Source organism: Giraffa tippelskirchi, chromosome 1 (assembly GCF_054371585.1).
Source record: "Giraffa tippelskirchi isolate mGirTip1 chromosome 1, T2T-mGirTip1v1.2.pri, whole genome shotgun sequence".
Lineage (NCBI taxonomy): Eukaryota > Metazoa > Chordata > Mammalia > Artiodactyla > Giraffidae > Giraffa > Giraffa tippelskirchi.
In genome coordinates, this window is record NC_137275.1 from 89,613,664 (window position 1) to 89,639,189 (window position 25,526).

Below are 25,526 nucleotides of genomic sequence, written 5' to 3' on the forward strand. Positions count from 1 at the left end.
ACCTACTCCAGTATTCTTGCCTGGAGAATCCCATGGACAGAGGAGACCGGCAGGCTACAGTCCATGGGGTCACATAGAGTCAGACACGACTGAAGTGACTGAGCACATAGTTAAATTTATCAGTCTGCTTTTTTATCATTTCCGGCTTTCACATCATACTTAAGAAAATCATCCTTCTCCACCCCAATATTCTCCTTAAAATTTGCCCATATTTTTTGTCTGTTACTTTCATCTTTTTTTTTTAGAGCACTGTAAACTGACACTCTTCCCCAACTGGTTGCATACTGGACAAATATTTTATTCACAACTATGTATTTTCCTTACTGATTCAAGAGTCTAACCTTCTCAAATGCTAAATCCCTATACATATTTGAGGCTGAGGATAAACACTCACATTGTTTTAATTTCAGCTATTTTATGATATAATTTAACATCTGTTCAGGCAATATTCCTTCTCAGTATTTTTGTTTTTCAGAATTCTTTCATCTCTACATGCATGTTTATTCTTCAAAGTGAGTTTAGAATCATTTTGCCAAGTTCCTCACCAACCTCTCCACAATAAATAGGGATTTTAATTGATAATACACTGTGTACAGAATAAACTTACACCAAATCGACCTCTTTACAAAAATTAAGCCTACCTTTCCAAGGTATGTCCCTCTATTCAAATCTTTTGTTGTGTTTTCAAAACTTTTCATCATGCTGTTACATAGAATGCTATAATTTTATTCATTCAGTCCCCGCATATTTCTTAAGACTATTCTAAATATTAGATGCATTTATTTGTAAACACAAATGGGATATTTTCCCTTTATGTTTTCCTTTTAAGAATGTACAATATCTGATTTTATTTTGTAACCATCTATCGTAATGAATATCCTTATTTTCTTAAAACTTTAATAAGTCTGCAAGATAAATATTTTCAAAAAAGGTCAGTTAGTTTAAAATAGTGTAGAAAATAATTGGGTGATCAGTATAATTAAAAATTTAAAAAGTGTCTGCTAATTTAAAACACACACACACACACAGCCTAACACACATATATACATAAAAACCTTCTGGGTTGGGACATGCTTTCTTCTAGAATTGAAATATTAGCAAAAGCAAGGCATCTAGTAGCTTTCTAAAGCACGAAATTTTCAGAGCTCTTCCTCTGGTTCCACCATTTTGTTTCTCCAATAAGAGAATGCACATCCCTTACAGCAATTGCTCCAAGAAACCATTTTTTTTCCAGTAATTCTCAAAAAATCAAATATTGCAATTTAAAAATCAAAAAAGGAAAAACATCTCATCTGACACTTCTGTTGCATTTTCTTTTACCAGGTTCACAACATATGATTAACAATGCACATAAACTTGGCTCTGTGATTTTGTGTTTAGATAATGATTGAAATCCATTAAACTATCCTTTTATGGCTGATGATCTGTCAGCTGAACATCCAGCAGTTTCTTTTTATAGAAATATGATTTGATCTGCAATGTCCTGGCACATGATTTTCCAGCTATTTGGCTTCAAGCTTATGCAAATTATCAGGCATTATCTCACAACTTCTGTGGCACACATGAACATAAAAATTGCCTCCCCCTAGCAGCTTTCTTTGAAGATGAACTAAGTGGAATTTCTATAGCGTTCACTGCGGGTATTACTCAAGTGATAGTGCTACAACAAAGGGCTTTTAAAAAAAAATAAAAACTAAATTTTATTTTTCATATGTCTTAAGAGTGTCCTAGGTTTTTAGTAGAATGCTATATTTTCTCAAACACCCTGAGTTATAGTAGGGCTTGGCTGAAAATACAAAAGATTCATTTGTCCTTTTCTATAGCTCTTTTAACCAATTATTTAATAACATTGGTTAACTTCTATTTTTTCTCATTGATTCTGCTAATGAGACATAGATTAGTTTGTATCTGAATCCAGAAGTGTAGATCAAACCGCTTCATGTGTACATTAAATGAGATTAATAATAACAACCACTTATTGGGTGATTATTATGTGTCAGGTACTAAGCTAAGTGTTCTACATGGGTAATTTCATTTAATTATCATGACAACCCATGAGGTTGATACTATTATTATCCTCATTTTAATAATGAGAAAACTAAGGCTTAGAGGAGTAAAGTCAAATAGAAGGCAAAGCCTGAACTCTCATCCATTACATCCACAATGAAGAATCTAAGAATTGAGTACCCAATAGTGACATGAGCTAATCATCTACCTACCTGGTCAAGTCCACCAGAAATCAGGGGATGTCTGTGGAACAGCTATTGTGACTAGACACAGAAGCCACAGATGGTGAGGATGAGCTCTCTCTGAAAATAATCAAAAACATGATCTCACTGAAACCCCACCACTGTCTTGTTAAGTCACCCTTGTTCTCATTTACAGATGAGAAATACAAAAAGTCACATAGCTAGGAAGCACCAGAGACAGATCCACAGCCAGATCTTGTAGATGTAAGTCTGACACCCCACCGTGTAACTAAGGTTCACACACATGGTGGCAGAGACGGCAAAACCTGTCCTTCCTGGTGTCACGCCCATGGCATCCTCAAGCTCACATCACCTTCAGTGTCCCTCAGTGCAAACACTGTGGCTGTCCCAAATATGGGTCAACCATGATAACTGCTGGTGTCTTTCTTCAGATAAAAGGAAACATCTCTTATTAGCTTATTTCCTGTTTTTCTTCTTCCTGGATATCAACAAAATGCCAATCAAAGCAGTTAAATGCTGTAAATAATTCTTAATCCATTTGACGTTCTATATGATTTGACCTACATTTAAAAAAATTAATTAGCTGCTTGAAAGTTATGTACATATATAAGTTGTTTCATCTCTGTTATTCTGTACAATCCCAACCTGCCACTTATCACAGACTATTTTTACACCTCTTCAACTGCTTTGCAAGCTCTCCTACATACTCTCCAAGTCCGGATTGTTCTGGGTCCTGTCTACTTCAGTCACAGAGTCTTGCTCCCTTGCATTCCTCAGCCTCCCAGGCAGTTAGATTGGGGACCTGAGACCAGCTTGGGCTACATGTGCTCTGGGATTTGGGGCCTCACAGACCCAGGAGAGATGGCCCTCCCAGACCTGGGGAGAAATGGCCCCCGCATGGCTAGCCAATTGTCAAAGATAATAACAGGCTCAGCTAGGCTCACATCTCTCATATACTAGCCAGCCAATTCCGAGTCCCCAGACACCTCTTTATACCTAATTCTTGCACACAAAGCCAATATTTCCCCTGCACTAAATCTCTTTAGGACCAGACAACAAGAAATCACTCCTTTAGCCTGAAACCCACAGGAATTATTCAAACCTGTCCATCCTAAAATGTTTACCCTGCCTGCCTTACCTTTCCCAAGGAAATCCCAATAAAATTATGGCTCAGACTCTCCTCTCCCTCCCGCCTTCCACCATCTGGGCAGGACCCAGTACTCCCCTCTCCCCATGGCCCTGGGAGGTGGGCATCATCAACATCTTCAAAGCCTCCCTCCTTTTTGGCTGTACCAGCTTTACCAGTGCACATCCAGTATGGACGTTCTTAGAACACTAGATACCATTTCTAACCTCATGTTTTTCATCAGGGACTGGAACGCAAAAGTAGAAAGCCAAAAGATAGCTGGAGTAACAGGTAAGTTTGGCCTTGGAGTACAAAATGAAGCAGGGCAAAGGCTAATGGAGCTTTGCCAAGAGAATGCACTGGTCACAGCAAGCACCCTCTTCCAACAACACAAAAGATGACTCTACACATGGACATCACCAGATGGTCAATACTGAAATCAGACTGATTATATTCTTTGCAGCTGAAAATGGAGAAGCTCTGTATAGTCAGCAAAAAAGATGGGGAGCTGACTGTGGCTTAGATCATGAACTCCTTATTCCCAAATTCAGACTTAAATTGAAGAAAGTAGGGAAAACCACTAGGCCATTCAGGTATGATCTAAATCAAATCCCTCACGATTACACAGTGGAAGTGACAAATAGCTTCAAGGGATTAGATCCAATAGAGGGCCAGAAGAACTGTGGATGGGGTTCATAACATTGTACAGGAGGTGGTGATCAAAACCATCCCCAAGTAAAAGAAAGGTAAAATGGTTGTCTGAGGAGGCTTTACAAATAGCTGAGAAAAGAAGAGAAGAGAAAGGCAAAGGAGAAAAAGAAACATATACCCATCTGAATACAGAGTTCCAAAGAATAGCAAGGAGAGATAAGAAAACCTTCCTCAGTGATCAATGTGAAGAAATAGAGGAAAACAATAGAATGGGAAAGACTAGAGATCTCTTCAAGAAAATTAAAGATACCAAGGGAAAATTTCATGCAAAAATGGGCACAATAAAGGACAGAAACAGTATGGAACTAAGAGGAGCAGATGATATTAAGAAGAGGTGGCAAGAATACACAGGAGAACTGTACAAAAAAGACCTTAATGACCTGGATAACCACGATGGTGTGATCACTCACCCAGAGCCAGACATCCTGGAATGCAAAATCAAATGGGCCTTAGGAAGTATCACTACAAATAAAGCTAGTGGAGGTTATGGAATTCCAGCTGAGCTGTTTCAAGTCCTAAAAGATGATGCTGTTCAAGTGCTACACTCATTATGCCAGCAAATTTAGAAAACTCAGCAGTGGCCACAGAACTGGAAAGGGTCAGTTTTTATTCCAATCCCAAAGAAAGGCAATGCTGAAGAATGTTCAAACTACATCTCACACACTAGCAAAGTAATGCTCAAAATTCTCCAAATGAGGCTTCAATAGTACATGAACCAAGAACTTCCATATGTTCAAGCTGGATTCAGGAAAGGCAGAGGAACCAGAGATTAAATTTCCAACATCTGCTGGATCATAGAAAAAAGCAAGAGAATTCCAGAAAAACATCTATTTCTGCTTCATTGACTATGCCACAGCCTTTGACTGTGAGGATCACAACAAACTGTTGAAAATTCTGAAAGAGATGGGAATACCAGACCACCTGACCTACCTCCTGAGAAACCTGTATGCAGGTCAAGAAGCAACAGTTAGAACTGGACAGGGAACAACAGACTGGTTCCAAATCGAAAAGAGTACATTAAGGCTGTATATTGTCACCCAGCTTATTTAACTTATATGCAGAGTAAATCATGCAAAATGCTGGACTGGATGAAGCACAAGCTGGAATCAAAATTTCTGGGAGAAATATCAGTAACTTCAGATATGCAGATGACACCACCCTTATGGCAGAAAGCGAAGAAGAACTAAAGAGCCTCTTGATGAAAGTGAAAGAGGAGAGTGAAAAAGTTGGCTTAAAACTCAACATTCAGAAAACTAAGATCATGGCATCTGGTCCCATCGCTTCATGGCAAATAAATGGGGAAACAATGGAAAGAGTGAGAGACTATTTTTTTGGGCCCCAAAATCACTGCAGATGGTGTCTGCAGCCATGAAATTGAAAGACACTTGCTCCTTGGAAGAAAAACTATGACCAATCTAGACAGCATATTAAAAAGCAGAGACCTTAGTTTACTGACAAAGGTCCATATAGTCAAAGCTATGGTTTTTCCAGTAGTCATGTACAGATGTGAGAGTTGGACTATAAAGAAGGCTGAGCACCAAAGAATTGATGCATTTAAACTGTGGTGTTGAAGAAGACTCTTGTGAGTCCCCTGGGCTGCAAGCAGATCAAACCAGTCAATCCTAAAGGAAATCAACCCTGATTATTTATTGGAAGGACTGATGCTGAAGCTGAAGCTGTAATACTTTGGCCACCTGATACAAAGAGCTGACTTATTGGAAAAGACCCTGAGGCTGGGAAAGAAAGAAGGCAGGAAGAAAAAGGGATGACAGAGGATGAGATAATTGGATGGCATCACTGATTCAATGGACATGAGATTGAACAAGCTCTGGGAGATGGTGAAGGACAGTGGGCCTGAGGTGCTGCAGTCCATCAGGTCACAAAGAGTTGGACATGACTGAGTGACTGAACAACAAAATCCTCATGTTAGAGAGGATGAAACTGAGGCACAGGGTGTTTAAACAACCTCCTGAGATAACATGATGATCCAGAATTCTAAGCCAGGCAGGCGGGCTCCAGATGGCACTAAACCAAGGCTTTGTCATCTTCTTTGCTCCCCTTTCCCCACTCTGCTGTCCCTGGAATTGCGCCTGGCTTCATAGTTTTTCTTTGCATTCAGTTGATGTGATATGAGGCCACTTGTGTATTTTTACAGTACTCTCAAAAAGCAACAGCCATAGATGTCTTGCTTGAATTGGCAGTCTGTTCTATCACAAATTCTAGTTTCATTTTAAATTTCACTCAGTTTTGTTTTATTTAGTCTTTAGATTTTTAGATATTCTTTTACTGAGTACTCTTTCCCAGCTCTGACACAAAACTAGTCTCATTGTTTCTGATGTCTATGTACAGAGGAAGGATGACAGGATTGGGGAGACTGTCCATGAGATTTTTCACAACTACAGGTAAAGTGTCATTTGGGAGAATGAGAGCTGCCCTTTTTTCTAGGCCACATTGTATTCACATCATCTCTACATCAAGGCATCAGTATTTCCAAAGCTCCCAGGATTTCTGTTACCCCCAAGTAAGCTAATCTAGCATGATCTGATATATTATAAAACCAGATGTTATAGTCACAAGTTTTGGTAAAGAAGTCAGGGCAAAAGTGATGAGTAATGTATTAAGTTAGCTCCCCCAGCGAAACAGATCTCAGTATGATCTGAAGACTTCTAAGTAACCAACCCCTTGACCATCATGAACAAATCTTATATTAATTCAATCTCCCCAAGGACCCTGGGGGAAAAGACGTGAACACTTTCATGGAATTCTTAGACAAGATTCATGTGTTTGCTCTAAGTCAAGACCAAGAGTAGTGGGGCAAGGTTTCAAGCTGATGAATATACAATTGTTTACCAGTTTTGCCATGTGTATAGAGTTAATAAGAAAAGGTATATTTCTAATAAATATTTGCCACCACAAGTAGAAAGATAAGAAAGCCTGTTAGGAAAAATTGCCAGTGCCCTAGTCTCACATTTCTGATAAAGGACTTCTAGGATAACACTCCCTCCAGCTCCTCCACACTCCCTCCCTGTTTTGCAAACACACACAACAGAGATGACTGAGGAGATCAGAATGATATGAACACGGCTCAGCCCTTCTGCCCTCACTCAAGTCTACAAAGACAGAGGGCTTTCATTATGGTAAGAGAGCTAGTTCAGACCCTGGCGAACAGTATTTGAAGGGCCTCCAGAGAAGGGTAGACTATAGTAACAAATTCCTCAGAGGGCTTTGTATTCAGACCCACACCTCTTCCAGATCACCAGCCCCAGTTATTTGTACTGGCTCCCCCCATCTTTCATTACCTCTGGCCTTCTCCTCCAGATCCTCAACTCCATGTGGTCAATACACATGGACCAGGGCCCAATATTCCTCCTTGGAGCACAATCTCCTTCTGGGTCAGATAGTGGAGTTCAGCAGCGGCAAGGCAGTAATTCTGAGTATGTTTTCTCTACATAGTTCTGGTGGATCATTCCAAAGCTTACACTTAGAGGAAAACAAATAGTCTAATTCTCCACTACTAAGGGAACATCAGGCTTTCCAGGTGGTAAAGAATATTTCTGCCAATGCAGGAGACATGAGTTCAATCCCTGGGTCAGGAAGATCTCCTAGAGAAGGGAATAGCAAACCACTCCAGTATTCTTGCCTTGGAAATGCCATGGACAGAGGAGCCTGGCAAGCCACAGTCCACAGGGTCATAAAAGTGTTGGACACAACTGAGTGACTAAACGGCAAAGGGTACATCTAAGCTCCATACCCAAATTCAGCCCTAACAGCTGTTTGATTCTGATCTATCTGGCTGTGCCCATTTCTCAATTAGCTCCAAACTCAGAAGACTTATGGGGTAGAAGCAACGATCCTCCATCTCTTCAAACTTCAAAAGGTTCAGTCAAAGGTAATACGAAGCTTTTATAAGTAAAAGCTAAAAAATGTTTATCATCTATATTGTATTTTTTAAAAATCAAGTTTCCTTGGGTTTCCCTGAGTCCAAAGTTAATTTCCTGATAACATCAGGTACAATTATATGTCTCCATTCTTTTACTTTGTTACTGAACTCACAGAATCTCAGAACTGAAAACAATTACAAGGAATACTGAGTAAGTATCTTATCCAAGGTTAAAAAGCTAGTTGTTGACAGAGCTAAAGCCGAGTCCAAGTCTTCCAATTCCCAGTGGGGTTGGTTCACTTTCCGTGATACTAGACTTCCTTCTAGTGCTTTTTCAGTGAACTGAACCTACATAGGTCTTGCATTCCTTTGTTAATACAGGAACGATGTTTGGTGATAGCAAATAGATAACGTGTTAACTGTAAAACATCAGGATTTGGAGCAAAATTAGAGAAAACAAGCAGCTCTGTTTTCATTTCCACTGATGAGGCCACTGAGGGCCAGATAGATGGCACAACCCAGCCAGACTCCATTGCTCCTGCATCTAAAATCAGTTCTCTTTCCTCCTTGGAAATCCCCCTTCTAACCACTGAAAACCAAAACTCAAGTGTTATTTCTTTCTGCTTGACCAGAAAGCAGAGAAAATAGTAGATATTTATCCCCCTAAATAGAAGCATAGGCAGTACATTATTATAAGTATCACGTAATCCTCTACCAGGACCAGTCTATTGATTGATTTAAATTAGTTTTCTCCTAAAACTTACTACCTTTTTTGTAATGAGATTTCCCCAGCCTAGCATAGATAATATTTAGAATACCAACCCTGTTTCTTGGGTAGGAAACAATTCAATGATGAATGCTGATGAAAACCATTAGTCGTGCAAAACCATATTAAGTTGTTTCAGTAACGAGACAGGGGCTGTTTAATGAAGCATGTCTTCACCATAAATAACAACAGTAAAGACAAATTTACTGCTTTTGTATCCCAAGGACATTTGTCACACATTCCAGAGCACTGGAAATGAAAATTGGATATATTTAATTAAGTTAGTATATAAGTGAAAAGGTAAAAAATGTTTAAGAGAAGTCAATTTACATTTGGGTCGTAATTTTTGAGAATAGGTTCATCTCTAACACAAATATATGAGCTGAATAAGTGTCATATTTATTATACATGCAGTCATTGTTTCTGCTGAATAATAATGTGAATATTGAAATTCCAACAGTTGTTTTGTATATATGTATGTATAACTGAATCACTTTGCTGTACAGCAGAAATTAACACAATGTTGAAAACAACTATACTTCAGTGAGAAAACTTTTAAAAGAAAATTAATGGACAGAGGTTTATTATTTTCAAAGAAAATGCGGGCATTAATGAAGTACTGACCTAAGATGTGCCATGGTGTGCTTCCCAAGCTTGGTGGCCCTGTCCTTAGGACAGACAAAAATCCACATGCAGTGAGGGCACCTCAGCAAGACACAAGCCAGTGCCTGAAGGGTGAACCCCAGGTGGAACCAGTCAACCCTCCATTTTTCCCCCCTACATTGGGGCCACCCAGCTATACTGGAAGCTTCTTGGGAGCTGGGATGGCACATTCCTCATCACTATGTTCCCAACACAACCTGGATGCAGCTGTCACCTGCCGGCCACGGTTCTGAAGCATCCTATCTCTTCCCCTCTGACCTCGTCCTTTTCTGAGTAGCTTTCTTAATGACCCTTTCTTTTTCTACCTTTTCCATTTTCTAGCTTTTCCGAATGTTGTCCTCAACACCAGCTCTGGAAAAGGAAGGGCTGTGCTGGTCTTGTTCTTTGTGGCATCCAGAGTACCCACCACTGAGAAAGCCTGTAACATCATTGACAAGTGGGTTTGTGTCTACTTGAACATTGTTAGGGAGGAAGTTATTTGAGATGGTTTCATCCATGCATTTTATAACAGTTCTAATTGATGAATTATTCTTCAGGAAACCCAGATGTCTGGGTGTTTTATGGGTTGGGTGGGAGGAAGGTAAAATTTGGCTTCCTAGAAGCATATTTTCTCTTTATCATTATATCTGAGCAAAAATATGCCTCATCATTTTTCTTCCCTTTGGAACTATACAAGAATGACTATGAGCCTTGTCCTCAATAGATATTCAGTCAATTGAAGATAAATAAGATGTCTCCCACTCGAAACAATTCAGCTTGATCATGGTCAATACTTCTCATTGTCCTTGATATTAACTTCTACCTATCCTTCCCACCACACTTCCCTTTTCCTTTAATGTATAATCTGCTGGTATTTCTAAATGAGAAAAATAACGTGGAAAGTATCAACTTGCAAACTCTTTGAGGAGCTCCTTAGAAGAAATCAGCATTGTTGAATAAAGTCCTGCCAGACTACCCTAATCTTCTCTAACGAAGTAAAAGATCAGATAAAATTTATGATGAGCTCGCATTTAAGATTCTGGTTATGGTGCATACCAAGCCATGTGTCAGAGGCAAAACCTACCTGTTGAACAATAAGTATGGATATGTAAGCCTGAGCGGAAAGCAACACCAACAGTGTGGTTGATTCTACGTCAACTGAGAACCACACACCATAATCCGTAGACTCCAGTCACGCAGTGAAAGTGAAAGTGCGTGATTTTATCCACCTGAGTCTTGCATATGCACTTTCTGAGCTATATCCAACTGCCCAGTTCCACTTTACACTCAATGAAGAAAGTAGATAAAACAAACATATATCTCATCTACACACAGATGTACCCAGCTAAATGTACGACATCTTTCCAAGCCTCCAAAATGTGTTTTTAAAGGGCACAAAAAGCTCAATTAAGGGCATATAATATAAAGTTCTTTTGTTTTACCCACATAACAACTAAACCAAAGTGAAAACCTTCTCTTTCTAAAACCAGAGCAACACTCTTAGCTACCAAGGATTTACTTTGTCATTCTCTAGCCACAGATCTATTGCCATTAAGGTGACAAGTTATTACTGTTAGTCAGAACTATTCTTGCCTTCCATGTTGCTGTTTTTTTATGCATGATGGGGAGAGAAGGGAAAAATAGAGATATGTATCAGCAAAGCTCTTGGTCTTGTAGATTTAAAGGGGGTTCAGAGACAAGGAAAGCCTATACTGCTGTCAAATCTACCAGGAATTTGTTCACCGAAACCACCTCAGCAAGAGATACTGACTCATAAATATTAAATTAGAAATTATTCACCACAACACTGTCCCCCACCTCATTTACGTTCTATACAGAAAAAGTTTCCATTGCTCCTGTGAGTTGAAGTAAATGAGAGAACAGACTTGGACTCAAAATAAGAACAAGCTTTCATAAATGAAACAAGATGTGTAGAAGAGGTGAGTAACATAACAACTGGGGAGAGTATATAAACTGTTACCAATCATTCAGAGGCCAGAAATGGAAAGTTCTGCCTGAAAAGTTCTGCATGTCCCATCACTGAATGAGCTTGAGTAGTTTCCCCTAAGGGTGGTGGCAGAGGGAATCCCCATATCGGATGTTTTGATGAGATTTCAAAAGGCCCTTCCAATATCAAAGAAGTGATCATACTAGATCCTAAATTACTACTCCAAACCTTTCCACTGTCTTTCAAATCATGGATGCATTGTGTGGCTTATTCTAATCATGTTCTAAATTAATTTCAAAGGGCCATTTCTAATGAGAACTTGAAGTCATATTTATTTTGTTCTCTACACAACTATAAAATTATTTATCTATGGAACAAAGAGTACTTTTTTTAATCCATGTAGTATAAGGAAAGGTGCACAAGAATTGTAAGGACGGAGGCCAGCATTTCTTAGCTATATGCCCTTAGGGCAGGATACTTAACTTCTCAAAGACTTAGTTTCATCATCAGCTAAGCAAGGACCACATGGGTTAATATGCCAAATTCCTGGGACTCAGTGGCTGCCCAATAAATAGCGTCCACGGTTACTGCTGCTGTTCTTATAAACAGAGATAAAATAAAAGGTCTTGTGGTGTTGATTTGTTTTTATATTGAGGAAATATTGAACACCTGGAAAAGAATTATCATCCTGGACTTGGGATATGATCATTTTTCTTCCAGAATGTTCCTCATTAAAAATTTTCCTTGGAAATGGAGGATGTGATATAAGAGGATAAAACCTTCTTTTTTTTTTTTTCAGTTAGAAAGTCAGACAGTGTTACTTTTTCTCGAAATGAACCTTTTTGAATATGTTCCTGGAAAAATGATGTGTAGTCTGAACTCAACACAGGAATAGCTTGTGGTAAAGAGATCTGTTAGGAATGACCACCTTAGAACTCTTGAAATCTTTAGGTTCCTGAAAATAAGGATATTTCATGAATGATCTTATGTCAAGATTGACAATATAGGAAAAAATTGAGTGACACATTAAAATCTCATAATTCTTACCTATCACATGTATAAGTAGAACGACCGACCAAGTTTTCCCTAAGAAAATGGAGACCTAAAAACTTTTCCCATCACACACACACTCACTCCAATAATACATAATCAGAGTGCTTTTCATCTTCCTGGAAAACACTGTACACAAGTATATTAGCACTGTCTGGAGATGCAACCATCAGAAATACAATGCTATGCATGGTGGATTCATGTCAATGTATGGCAAAACAAATACAATATTGTAAAGTTAAAAAATAGAAAATAAACTAATTTTAAAAAAAAAGAAATACAATGCTATGAGTCAACACTGCCAGTAATAGGAGGAGGTGAAGGTTTTAGGTGTTAAAATATGAAGTTTGTCTGAGGCAGAAGAATCAACAGCCAAATCTCAGCTTGAAATGTCCAGCTAATTCTATTCATATTTTTTCCAAGCCACTCTGTGAATGTCTATTATTCATTAGCTAAGTTTAATGTCTTTGCTTTGGTAAAAACAAGCACCCTGCCTTCACTTTTCAAAACATCTTTTTACCCTCTTCTAGTCTGAACTCCTCCAGATACTCACCACTTCCTATTCAAACCAGGAACTGATAACTAGTCGTTTTTCTCCCCTCACTATCCAGAATGCTGTAAGCAGTTGGAGTAAACCTAACCATCTGCCTCTCAAATGAACCTTGAATCAGCTCCATACTTGCTGCCAGTGTATCTGGCAGCAGGTCCAGAGGAAGTTGAGGAGAATGCTGGGAAACTCTAATAAAACTTCAAAAAAGGCGTTCTTCACCTTCCTTGAGCTGCAAGGAAACGAGATGTGTTCTGGTTCCACCCTTTGTGGTGCTGTTGGGTGAACTGAGTTGTACCCCATCACCCAGTTTGCAAAGGCAGAGCTGAAAATAAAACCTGGCACCCAAGCCCTAGTTCAGTTTTTACTAACACACACACACCTTGATTTCACTTGAATTTCTCTGTCTCGTTTGATAAAGAATGAAACCACTAAAAATTATTGTGAAAAAAAAAAAAAAAAAACTGGTTTCACAGTTGACAGATTTAACTCCAGGGGGAAAAGGGAAAGATGTCTCAAAGGCATGGGATGACTGGACTAATCCCCAGTCAGGCACATTCACGGGGGATGTGGGAGTACAGGAGATCCCTGAGGGAGAAAGTGCAGGGGGAAAAATAAACAAACACCCTGTGATTTAATCATGGGAAAAGCCTCTATTTATGGAGTGAGAGAAGGTTGAACATTAATTGCCACTTCAGGCTACTTCCCCTAAGTATGCTAGGACTGGTTTTTCAAGTGCAAAGGAAGAGCCCAGACACGTTACAACAGCGCACAGCACGTTCTCACCACAGCCTCCTCTCACAGCTCTGTCTCACTCCCTTCTCACCCCAGACCAGCTCCTGGTCCCCAGTCCCCGTTTGGAGAGAACAGACCAGGGTAGGGCATCAGCAGCAGAGGAAGATGTAGTGGCAGCGTCAGAAGACACCAGGGGCCACAAGACTAGAGATCTGGTGTTTGTCCACAGATTGGCCAACTTTTGGAGGAATCTGTCTGCCTAGATGGCAGTTGAGAACAATCCACATATTCACTCGTGTCATCCCTTTGGTTTTGATTCTACTTTTCTTTTTCCCCTTTAACATGCAAAAGAGTAGCCCAGGGACTTCCCTGATAGCCCAGTAGCTAAAACATGGAGCTCCCAATGCAGGGGACCCAGGTTCGATCTTTGGTCAGGGAACTCGACCCCACATGCTGCATGCCACAACTAGAAGACTGAAGATCCCACATGCCACACCTAAGGCCCGGTGATCTCAGTCACTCAGTCACGTCCAACCCTTTGCGACTCCATGGACCATAGCCTGCCAGGCTCCTCTGTCCATGGGATTCTCCAGGCAAGAATACTGGAGTGGATTACCATGACCTCCTCCAAGGGATCTTCCCCACCCAGGGATCGAACCTGCATCTCTTAGGTCTCCTGTGTTGGCAGGCAGGTTCTTTACCACTAGCACTACCTGGGAAGACCCTAAGGCCTGATACTGACAAATAAATAATAATTTTTAAAAAAGAGTAGCCCATAACTGAAATTGACCTAACAGAACTCACTCTCACTGTTCAACAAAATCTTGCATTTACACATGACTGGTGTTCTTGGTCAAAACCAGTGGCTTTTGCTTTCTTTCTTTACCTTCCCCCATCTCTCCAGGAGATTTGGTATGGTTGACCTAGTAAAGAATTTTGAAGTTAAATTAGGACTGAAAGGATTTGGCGGGGGGGATCTGCTCCACATTATTCCAGGTAGTAAAAATAATATAAATCACTTTTTATGGATGTCAGCTGTTCATATATCACCTTCAGTTTTTCCATAGTACCTATTTAATACTTAAACTGATACCTTACAAAACTTTGGTATTTACCTTAGTCTCAATCTAAGCAAGAAAAACCTGTCAAAGAATGAATTTGAAGTATATGTCTATTTTTCTAGTTTATGTTAAATTTAAATTGGAGAAGGAAATGGCAACCCACTCCAGTACTCTTGCCTGGAAAATCCCATGGACAGAGGAGCCTGGTAGGCTACAGTCCATGGGGTCGCAAAGAGTTGGACACGACCAAGCAACTTCACTTCACTCCCTTCACTCACTTCATACTTTATCGCTGGAGAAGGAAATGGCAACCCACTCCAGTGTTCTTGCCTGGAGAAGCCCGTGGACAGAGGAGCCTGGCAGGCCATGGTCCATGGTCCACGCACAAATTTAAGTATGTAACTAAACATTTTTGAAGTTTATTCATATACCACCAAAACTTATCTCAAGTTTCATTCTTGGGCAGCATTGACTTTGGGAAACACTGAATCAAACTAAAGTATGCTTCAGGACAGACTTACCAGAAAAAGAAAAAAAAAAAAAAAGGAAAAATGGATATTAAATAATGTGAGGTGGAAAGGCTTGGGCCAAATTATGCAGAACTTGATATGGCCAAGAAAAAGAAAATGCAATGAAAGGTTGGGAATGAAATTAAAATAATGCTTAAAATAAGTGCATTTTCTAGGCATAAATAGGATACACTAGAGGTGGGAAGGCCTAGATTTGAGAAGGCCAGAGATCTGATACAAACAACAGCCATATCAGATAATGAGAGCCTGGTCTAAACTGATAGACTCAAGACAGGGGAAAGGAATGAACAGCTCTGCTATAGTAGAAAAAATAGACAGGAACCTACGGACAGAGGAGAATCAAACTGAAGGAGGAGACAAGGTCAAAGATGACGGCAAGTTCTCGCATGTGTGACCACTAATGCCACTGGCAGAGGGCGCGATTTGGAGAGTGGATATTCAAATGGAAATGTCCAATCAGCATTCAGTGATACGGTTCAAGAGCTGGATGAGAGGATGGACTATCGTGACCTGGGAGTCATCAGCATAGATTTGAGACACAAATTCATAGAATGGACATGCACCCCAAAACAGAAAATAAGAAGAGCTAAGTACAGTTCTATTCAGGAAATTAGGCTGAATAAGCTGAGAAAGAGGTCATTTATCAATTATAACAAAACTCTAGAACAGGTTTTTCAACCTTGGCAGAACATCAGAAAGATTGGGGAACTTTAAAGATTACCAGGGTCTGTGCCCCATCCCAGACCAATCAGATGTGCCCCTCTGGGACCAAAACATTCATATCATTACCAAATTCAGACTGAAGTATGGACAATTCTAGGCATATAAAAAACTTTAAGCCAGATCTCTTAATCCTGCACTTTAAGAGCCAACCTAATTTTCTAGCATTTATGACATAGAGATAACGATAAATGAATAAAGTACACATATATATTAATAGTGATTTTGTGTAAGATATCTGGTGTTTGTTTTCTAAAATTTCCATTTTTATAATCTCTTTTCCATTTCATTGAGCACTTCCGTTATTTCAGTTGGGAAGTTCTTTCAGGGCATCTTATCTAGACAACCGTTTTTAATATGGAAAAAATAAGGTACCTATAAGCTCTCTTTTTCCCACTTGTGAATGCTTCTAAAATTTCAGTGCCTAGTAAGAGATTTCTTCTTTTTTTTTTCCATTTCTTTGTTTTCTTCACATCAGTTTGGATGTTGTCCACACTTAATGTTTTCAGAAATGTTTTTAACTTAGGGAATCTTAGTATTTATTATTTGCAAAGCTTTTAAAGTCAAATGTAAAAGAAACTACAAGTTTAAACAATCTTTCAGATTTCTTAGTTTTTTTTTTTTTTCTTCTCCTGATTACTTCACGTTGGATAGGAAAGGAATATACTTCCAAGAGAATATGCTCATCCTAAATTCAGCTGTGCCCATAGAGGGGAACAGCTGTGCCTTTGTTCCCCAAGTTGCCCTGAGGAATGATACCAAAATTTCATCTGAGATATTTTTTCAGGTATGAATTTGGATGGATAGATGCAATCCATTGAAATTATCACATGTAGATAAGGCTATGATATTGGAAAATTGACTTAATCATTCACCTACCTTACAGGGCAACTTATACTAAATATTATAAAAAACAAAAATGATTTTAACTAAAACTCAGTAAATCGTGTTAATCATTTAGCACTTGATGCTTTTGCTGGACAACAATGTTAACGTCTTTCATTGACATGGGGCTTACTGTGTAATAAGTGAAAAAAATCTGAGTCCAGGAAAACTTAAGTATCCCTCAGGTTGTATAACTTGTTCTAAAGAACAAATACATAGGCCATTGTTAAATTCTAAATTAACTGGGAGACAATTCACATCAGTTCACTTCAGTTGCTCAGTCATGTCTGACTCTTTGCAACCCCATGGACTGCAGCACGCCAGGCTTCCCTGTCCATCACCAACTTCCGGACCCTACTCAAACTCATGTCCATCTCATGGGTGATGCCATCCAACCATCTCATCCTCTGTCATCCTCTTCTCCTCCCGCCTTCAATCTTTCCCAGTATCAGGGTCTTTTACAATGAGTCAGTTCTTCGCATCAGGTGGCCAAAGTATTGAAGTTTCAGCTTCAGCATCAGTCCTTCCAACGAATATTCAGGACCGATTTCCTTTAGGATGGACTGGTTGGATCTCCTTGCAGTCCAAGGGACTCTCAAGAGTCTTCTCCAACATCACAGTTCAAAAACATCAACTCTTCGGTGCTCAGTTTTCTCTGTAGTCCAACTCACATATACATACGTGACTACTGGAAAAACCATAACTTTGATTAGACATACCTTCGTTGGTAAAGTAATGTCTCTGCTTTTTAATATGCTGTCTAGGTTGACCATAGCTTTTCTTCCAAGGAGCAAGCATCTTTTAATTTCATGGCTGCAGTCACCATCTGCAGTGATTTTGGAGCCCCAAAATTAAAGTCTGTCACTGTTTCCATTGTTTCCCCATCTATTTGCCATGAAGTGATGGAACCAGACGCCATGATCTTAGTTTTCTGAACGTTGAGCTTTAAGCCAACTTTTTCCCTCTCCTCTTTCACGTTCATCAAGAGGCTCTTTAGTTCTTCTTCACTTTCTGTCATAAGTGTTGTGTTATCTGCATATCTGAGGTTATTGATATTTTTCCCAGCAATCTTGATTCCAGCTTGTACTTTATCCAACCTGGCATTTTGCATGATGTATTTTGTGTATAAGTTAAATAAGCAGGGTGACAATATACAGCCTTGACGTACTCCTTTCCCAATTTGGAACCAATCTGTTGTTCCATGTCCAGTTCTAACTGTTAATTGTTGACCTGCATACAGATTTCTCAGGAGGCAGGTCAGGTAGTCTGATATTCCCATCTCTTTCAGAGTTTTCCACAGTTTGTTGTGATCCACACAGTCAAAGTCTTTGGCATATTCAATAAAACAAATTCACATACATACACCAAAAGAAAATTTTAAAAAGAAAACAAAGATAATGTATAAAAGTGTTGCAACTCCCAGTATACCAGAAATTTGGGGGGGTAGGGTTTTACATCATTCAAGGTTTTTACATCATGAATTTTCTTCTTCACACCTTTTTAAATACATCCTGTGTGTTCCCAGCTTCTCCCCTATTAGCGTCTACATATGAAGTTGTGTGCATATTCCAGATAAAAGCCCTTCAAATATTGGGTTGGCCAAAAAAGTTTATTCAGGTTTCTCATAAGCTGTTCCCAAAACTCAAATGACCTTTTTGGCCAACCCAATATTTTAAAACAGTGATTAGGTCCCTTGGTAATCTCTGTTTTTCAGTCAAGTATCCCTATTTATTGATCTGCTCTTCACGGCAACCTCTTCTTCCTCCTAGTTATTCTCCCCTGAATCCATGAGGGTATATACATATTTTTCCAAACTCTGTGCTCTACCAAAGTACATATTTCAAATGAAATTCAGTCAAAACTGAGGAAGAATGAAATATTGACTGCTTCATTTTTCATATTCTCTCTCAATGTTTGTTCACTATTGGAAGTTATATCCTATATAAAGCCCAATCCATAATTTTTGCTGATGTTCTATGAACAACCTCAAGTCTTTCTCACAGGTACTAAGGCCAAGCCATAGCTCACTCTTACTCTCATTAATTGATTGTTTCTTTTTACAAGGCATTCCATAGCTTTCAAGTCCTTTTTAACTCTTCAGAGTGGCCTAGATATGGCAAGAGAAAAGCACATGGAACCAAGCACTACACAAAATTCACTAAAGAAAATATAATACAGTTGTCAAACATTAAGCCTTGTGTTTAACCTATATGAAAATTTCAGAAAGTTTATGTAATTATTGCAATACCAAATAAATACCTTCAAATTATTTTTTTGTCTTCACAGAGGATTTCTAAAGTCATTTCAGATGACTTGCAAGTCACTCTTGCAAAATTTACAAAACAGGATTATATTCTCTAGAAATGTGTCCTTTGTTATCAAGGTTAGTTTTCATTTGCTGGGAGGAGGGTAACTGGTATTTTTATCATCTCATCAGGAGGCAAAATTCACACTGAATTTTACTTGTAGACAAGGATTTGGCAGGATAGAAAAATCTGGAAGTTTCTTCTACCAGAAGCCAAGACTTTATGATCTCAAACATAAGCTCAAACTGTTTAAATGAGTGGGCAGAACGAAGCCTGTGAGATTGTGGTGTTGCAGAATTGCTTAATGAAGAGAATGAGGATGACCAAAATTGAACCAGAGGCCAAAAAAAAAATAGAAAAGAGAAGTAAGAATAAGGAGTAGCAGCAAATTCAAATGAGAAAAATAATAGTTGTCGAAACAAAGTTACAGAGTCAAGAAGGGATTAGGAAGTAGGAACAATAAAAGGATGATTTACAAAAGAGGTGGAATAATTCTCAAAAAAATTGCTTGGAATAAAACAATAAAGGGTATATAGCAAAGAATTCCTGTTTCCTAGAAGAATTTTTAACACACAGATTATTTTGTCATGTTTAATATTGGCTTAATACAAAAGTAAAAAATGCTTTCTTTTCAGGAATCTTGGCTAAGCAAGCTGAAGAAAAGATCATCTATCAAGAAGACAGCAGGATTTGTCAGGCTTGGCAGCATGTTAGAATCATCTGGAAAACTTTAAAAATTGTTTAATTTTTTTCATTTGACTTTTTTATAGTTTTTTTTTTTTTTACTTTGCAATTCGAATTTTTTAAAAAAGAGGAATGCTTTCTTTTCAGTTTAAGGCTATACTAAGAGTCATTACTAGACCTGTAGAAAATTATCTCTCTAGTTTTATGGAATTTTTCTGGAGTGTCTGACAGACACTGTCAGACAGCTTCCTTCCATTGCAACTTGCTTATAATTTTCATTATGAATTTTTTATGGAGTCACAGTGAAACATTTCTTCAGTATTTCTCCACTGAATCAACACTGATTCCCTATTCAAATGATGTCCTCATTGAGAAAGACACACTAATTTCAAGATTTATACAGCTAAACAAAGTCTCAAGTTCAAGTTTCCCACCACTCTCAACAGATTGTGGAAAATAAAAATACTAATTAAAATACAGAAATGAAACTGCTGGTTTCTGGGAAAAAGTATGACTTTCAGAGAAATATAAGATGCTTTGCATGAAAATATTCTCACTAAAAATACAATTTTTCAGGAAATTATACCTTTGTTGCCATGTGGCTGATGATATTTAAATTTAAATGGTTTAGGAAGAAACACTTAATATGAATTCTAGATCAAGATTTTGTGCTTGCAGTTCTAAGATGCAAATAAAACTGTTTTTAGAATATTTCTACTTTCAAGAGGAATCAAAACAATGAAGCATTATATTCTCATATCAAAAATATATATATATTTAAAATTTCTCCTTTTTATACTCTTGAAACATTCCCTCCATGTGTGAAATCAAAGGAATTTCTGATTAACTGATACTAAATGTTAACCTAGAGGTTAAAAATAAGTACATTTCAATACTGTAGTATAGTGAAAAGGGGAACTGTTATAGAATTGGGGCATAGAAATAGCCCAGAATTTCAGCCTAATGAATAAATGTGAAACACATTATTGTTTTCTGAATCACTAAGTTTTGCCACCCCAAACTGTCCACCATTCACTTTATACTACATAACTTGGGAGCTTGTGTAACCCCAATGATCTTTCAGAAAAGGCTGAGTCTGATTAATTTAGTTGAGTTGAGTGTCTTTTACCCACAAAGGACAAGCTCCCTCATCTCACAGAAACACCATTATGATGCATCTCAGCTTTTGTTCATGTTTCTCTATTTGACCCAGTTACTCCTTTACTTCCCTATATCTGTCCTTTCTTTAAGTATCACATCTTCCATAAGACCTTTCCAACCATCAAACTCACTTTTCTCAATCTTAGTAGAATCACAGAACCACAGAAGATGAGAAAGTAAAGTGGCAAAGAGGTTCCACTGGTGTGTTAGGAAATATTTGTTCTCTTTAATGTTCACCGTGGCAATCAGATGTAATGACATCATGTTGTCTGATAGCTAGCATCTTGTGAAGAAGGAAAAAGGAATTCATATTTATTGTGATGACCAGATACAAGTCTTTCCTACATGTCTTATTTAATCCACACAACCGTCCACTTGAAGGACATCTTTACATTATGCTTTACTGAGCATTCCTTTCCACACCAGGAGGACGCCTTGACCAGCTACAGGAAAGAAAGGGTCAATACACTGTAAATTATCATCATTGTAAACTCTCAAAATTCAACTGCTCACTGTAAAATCATACCAGGTAGCAAACTGGTTACATATTATGACATATATATAAAATATGAAATGCATATTATGACATAAGCATGTCTTGACAGCAAGATACCTAGAATTAGGCTTTCACAGTCATCCCATCAAGATTTGTTTTATGTCAATGAAGAAGTGAAGTGAAGAAGTGAAGTGAAGTCACTCAGTCGTGTCCGTCTCTTTGCGACCCCATGGACTGTAGCCTACCGGGCTCCTCCGTCCATGGGATTTTCCAGGCAAGAGTACTGGAGTCGGTTGCCATTTCCTTCTCCAGAGGATCTTCCTGACCCAGGGATCGAACCCAGGTCTCCCGCATTGTAGGCAGATGCTTTACTATCTGAGCCACAAGGGAAGCCCCCTTTTACGTCAAAAGCCAATTTTAAAATACCTGCTTCAAAATCCAGACCGAAATAATATCCATCCTACTCCATAGTGATACCTATCAAAAATCTGAAAGAATTAACAGATAAAGAACAGTTAATGGACATGTGAACCATTCAACGCCCTGAAAAATGTAAATCATATCCCTGAATATTACACACTAGAAAACAATATATGCAGTCCTTGGAACTTCTAACATTAAATTTAAGTTTCATTGTTTTGTCCTCAATTTTTTTTTTTTTTTTTTTTTGGTGGCATAGAGGCATTGTGTCTTCTCCTTGGCCCACCACAATCACTCTGGTTATAAGAGTTGGCTGCAGTTCAGAGCCCATGGCTTTTTTTGTTTGTTTGATTTGTTTTTGGTTGTTTTTTTCTCCTCCTCACATCTGAGTCTTTGTGCTTGTCAAACAATGCTCTATCTAGAGCACTCATCACCCACACTTAACACTAGGCTAAAACCTAGTTTCATCTAAGTCAGTTTAAACACTCATCCTACAGGAAACCTCCATCCTCAACCCTTCTCTGGTGTCAGTGAAGATCTGACAGATGTACATGCAGATAACACAGAAAAAGCCCATCTGCTTTATCAGTCTCTGTCTCATTCTCCCATTACAGTAAGCTCCATGAGGGCAGGAGAGTGAACACCAATAAAATGAATGACCAAAGTGAAACTCAAAGAAAAGAAACACATGGCATCAAAAACTCAAAACGGTAATAAAATTAAACTTCCTTTCACAAAATACACTCAGCAGGAAATGAGTCATGAGAAAGATGTTATCTGGTTTATAGTCAAATGACTGGGATTTATACACTCAACAACCAACAAGGCTTTGAAGATGTAGGGTGTATATGAAATCTCCATAAAAATATTATCTTACTTCCTAAGCAAATTCCCAAAGAAAAAAATGAGAGGAAAAGCAGAGACAGCTTTAGTTACATAAATATCTGAAATACATCAGAAATAGACTTTTGGAAAAATGGTGGTATGATAGTAGATATCCAAAGTCCTTCAGCCAAATCACAAAGGAAAAACAAGAATAGGAGAGAATTTGCATCAGAGTCCACACTGATCAAATTTCAGTGGTAGATAGTGAATCTACTCTATTCTATTCTATTCTAGTGAACTTAAGCATAAAGCTTTGCATGATTTTAGATGGTTATCAGAATCATTAGAAAACTTAATAAACAATAAAATGTCAAGTTAACTTTTCCAAAATGACTGAGAAACACAATCCAGGATCAAGCTATGAAAAACCTGACAGCTCTATAATCGGGCACCTGCCTGCAAAACTCAGAAGCTGTCACCTGATAATCAGAAAGTCATAACAAAAATAGATATCCTAAAATGGCATTTGCTGTCAGAAGCTAGCAGCATAGCCTATACCTCACTTCTCTCTTCCAAATCCCTATAAATGCATCCAAATTATTAAACCTAAATCCTGTTTAGAGTCCTAGCTAAGAATGTCTGGAAAATGTACTGTTTTTCAACCTCTTCAACAAATCATGGCAAAAGCACTATGGATATTTTACTGGCTACAATGAAGATGGGATTAGCTTGAAGGACTCATCAGGATTATAACCATGATTCCCCTTCCCCAGGATTAGTAATGAGACACAGGAAAGAAGTAAGGAAATCCTAGGGAAAACATAAGTACCTTTAAATTAGAGGAGACAGGGCTAGAGACGAGGTTGGCATCACTCAGTTTGGTGTGCTATCACCAGCACGTACCAGCGCTACGCTACCTCACTGGGAAAGGAATCCTGGCCTTTCAGAATGCAGAATAAGAACATCCTGTATTTCTACTGACAAAGTAGGGCTGGCCCTAGTAGTATTAGATGCCTGTAGTAAAAGAAACATGACCCTAGGACAGTAGTTTCAAACAACCAAACAAGAGAGATCAGGTTCTTCTGCGGATGTATTTCTCTTCCTTCCCAACCCCCTCAGACTGATAAATGACTGATAATTTAACTAATTCATTCAAATGGACACCTTAAGTTCTAAAAAGAGATAATCATGTAAATACTACTTAGAAAGCAAAATATAATAATAATGTCAGATCCCATTTACATCACCCACAGGGAAATTAAAGAACATTAATCAGACAAGAGAAAGGGACAGAATATATAAGACCACAGATGAAAAAACACATTGAGGAGGGAAAAAAACACAAATAATAAAATAGTGGCATTTTAAGCAGCACTAGAAGGAGCAAAGATTAGATTCAACTACAGAAAAGAGATGGCAGAGAATCAGAATTAGACTAAAAAGTAACAATAATTAGGTAAAATATGAAAAACAGATATCTAACATATGAATAATGGGTATTCATCTAGTAAATGGTTTGATATCTTTGTGATTGGTTTAAAACACAATACAGAATGTAAAAAGGTATGAGAAGAAAATTTTCCTAACCTGAGAAAAAATTCAAGCAGATAAAAGAGCTCATGATAAATTAAGAAAAGTAGCCAAACCTTTTGTTACATCATGGCAAAATATTGGAGGTGGGGGAAGGTCGGAGGAGAAGGAAAGGAAAAATCAGGCCAGGGCTGAGCTCTTTAATGACAGGAAATAACGGGGCAATTATTTCCCTGAAATTTCCATACCAATTGTAAGCCAAGAATTCTGTGATGAGTTCACATTTGAAGGCAAAAACATTCTCAGATATATTTCCTCAAATTTTCTCATAGCACTCCTGCAATCTTTCTGGGGTCAGGGGAAGGGGGGGAACCCCCAAACAGGTCCTCAACTATTTCAGTCAACCAACCAACACAGCAAGATATAGATTTCAAAAAGAGGTAAGCCATGACATAAAAGACTGTCAGGCGGCAAATTACAGAACACCATCCAGAATTAGCTCTAAAAAAAAACAATGTAGTTTTGGTAGCCTCATACAGTAAGTACAAGGGTATGCAATCAGTCTTTTATAGTGGACTGGTCCAACAATTTCCTCAAAGACCAAGGTATCTTCCACCCATCCATTTCTTGTCTTAAGCAGGTTAGCTTTCATCCTCTTGAAATCAGAGCTATTACCAAGACAGACATCATTCCTCACACATCCATGAGGGGATGAGAGGGTGGAAATAGAGTTTTCTATATACACATTTCTTTTTAATCAAAATTTCCCAGGAGCTTCCCAACGATATCTCCTTATATCTAATTGGCCAAAACTAGGACACATGGCTATCTCCAACTGCAGGGGAAGCTAGGAAAGTTATTCATTCCTTTCAGGCTCTGTCATAGATGGTCTCTGAGTTAGAAAGAGGGGAAGTGAATGACTGTCAACCAAAAGTGTGGTGTCAACCTGCATGTATACATAATTACAGTTATTGTAAAGTTTTATAAAACATTTGTATGTTATATCTGGAAAGGTAAAGGTATTTTTAATGTATTATATTCAGACAAAACTCAATATACCAAAAATCAAAGGGGGCTTGACGGGGTAGGAAGGAGAGTATGAAGATCGTGGTAAGTACTCAACTCTTATGGGTAAAATAGTCCTTCCCTCCCTCCTGAGTCTCTTTCCTGTATTGACAGGGTGACTTATATACACCAAAATGTGTTATCCTTGCTCTTAAAAATGGTTGAGAGATAGGAACAGTTATCTAGACAATATAGCAAGCACCATTCTATGAGTTCAGTATTTCCTCA

General features: G+C 38.4%; 1 long non-coding RNA gene across 1 annotated transcript in view; it reads right to left on the reverse strand.

Annotated features, from left to right (window-relative positions):
• LOC145530451 (uncharacterized) overlaps positions 1-23,612 on the reverse strand; it is a 203,474-nt gene extending 179,862 nt beyond the window's left edge. Inside the window, exons 1-2 of the long non-coding RNA XR_014071809.1 lie at positions 23,533-23,612; positions 2,220-2,309 (exon numbers count right to left, since the gene is read on the reverse strand). This is a non-coding gene — a long non-coding RNA (uncharacterized LOC145530451). The remainder of the gene's footprint in view (positions 1-2,219; positions 2,310-23,532) is intronic.
• Between the last annotated feature and the right edge of the window lie 1,914 nt (positions 23,613-25,526).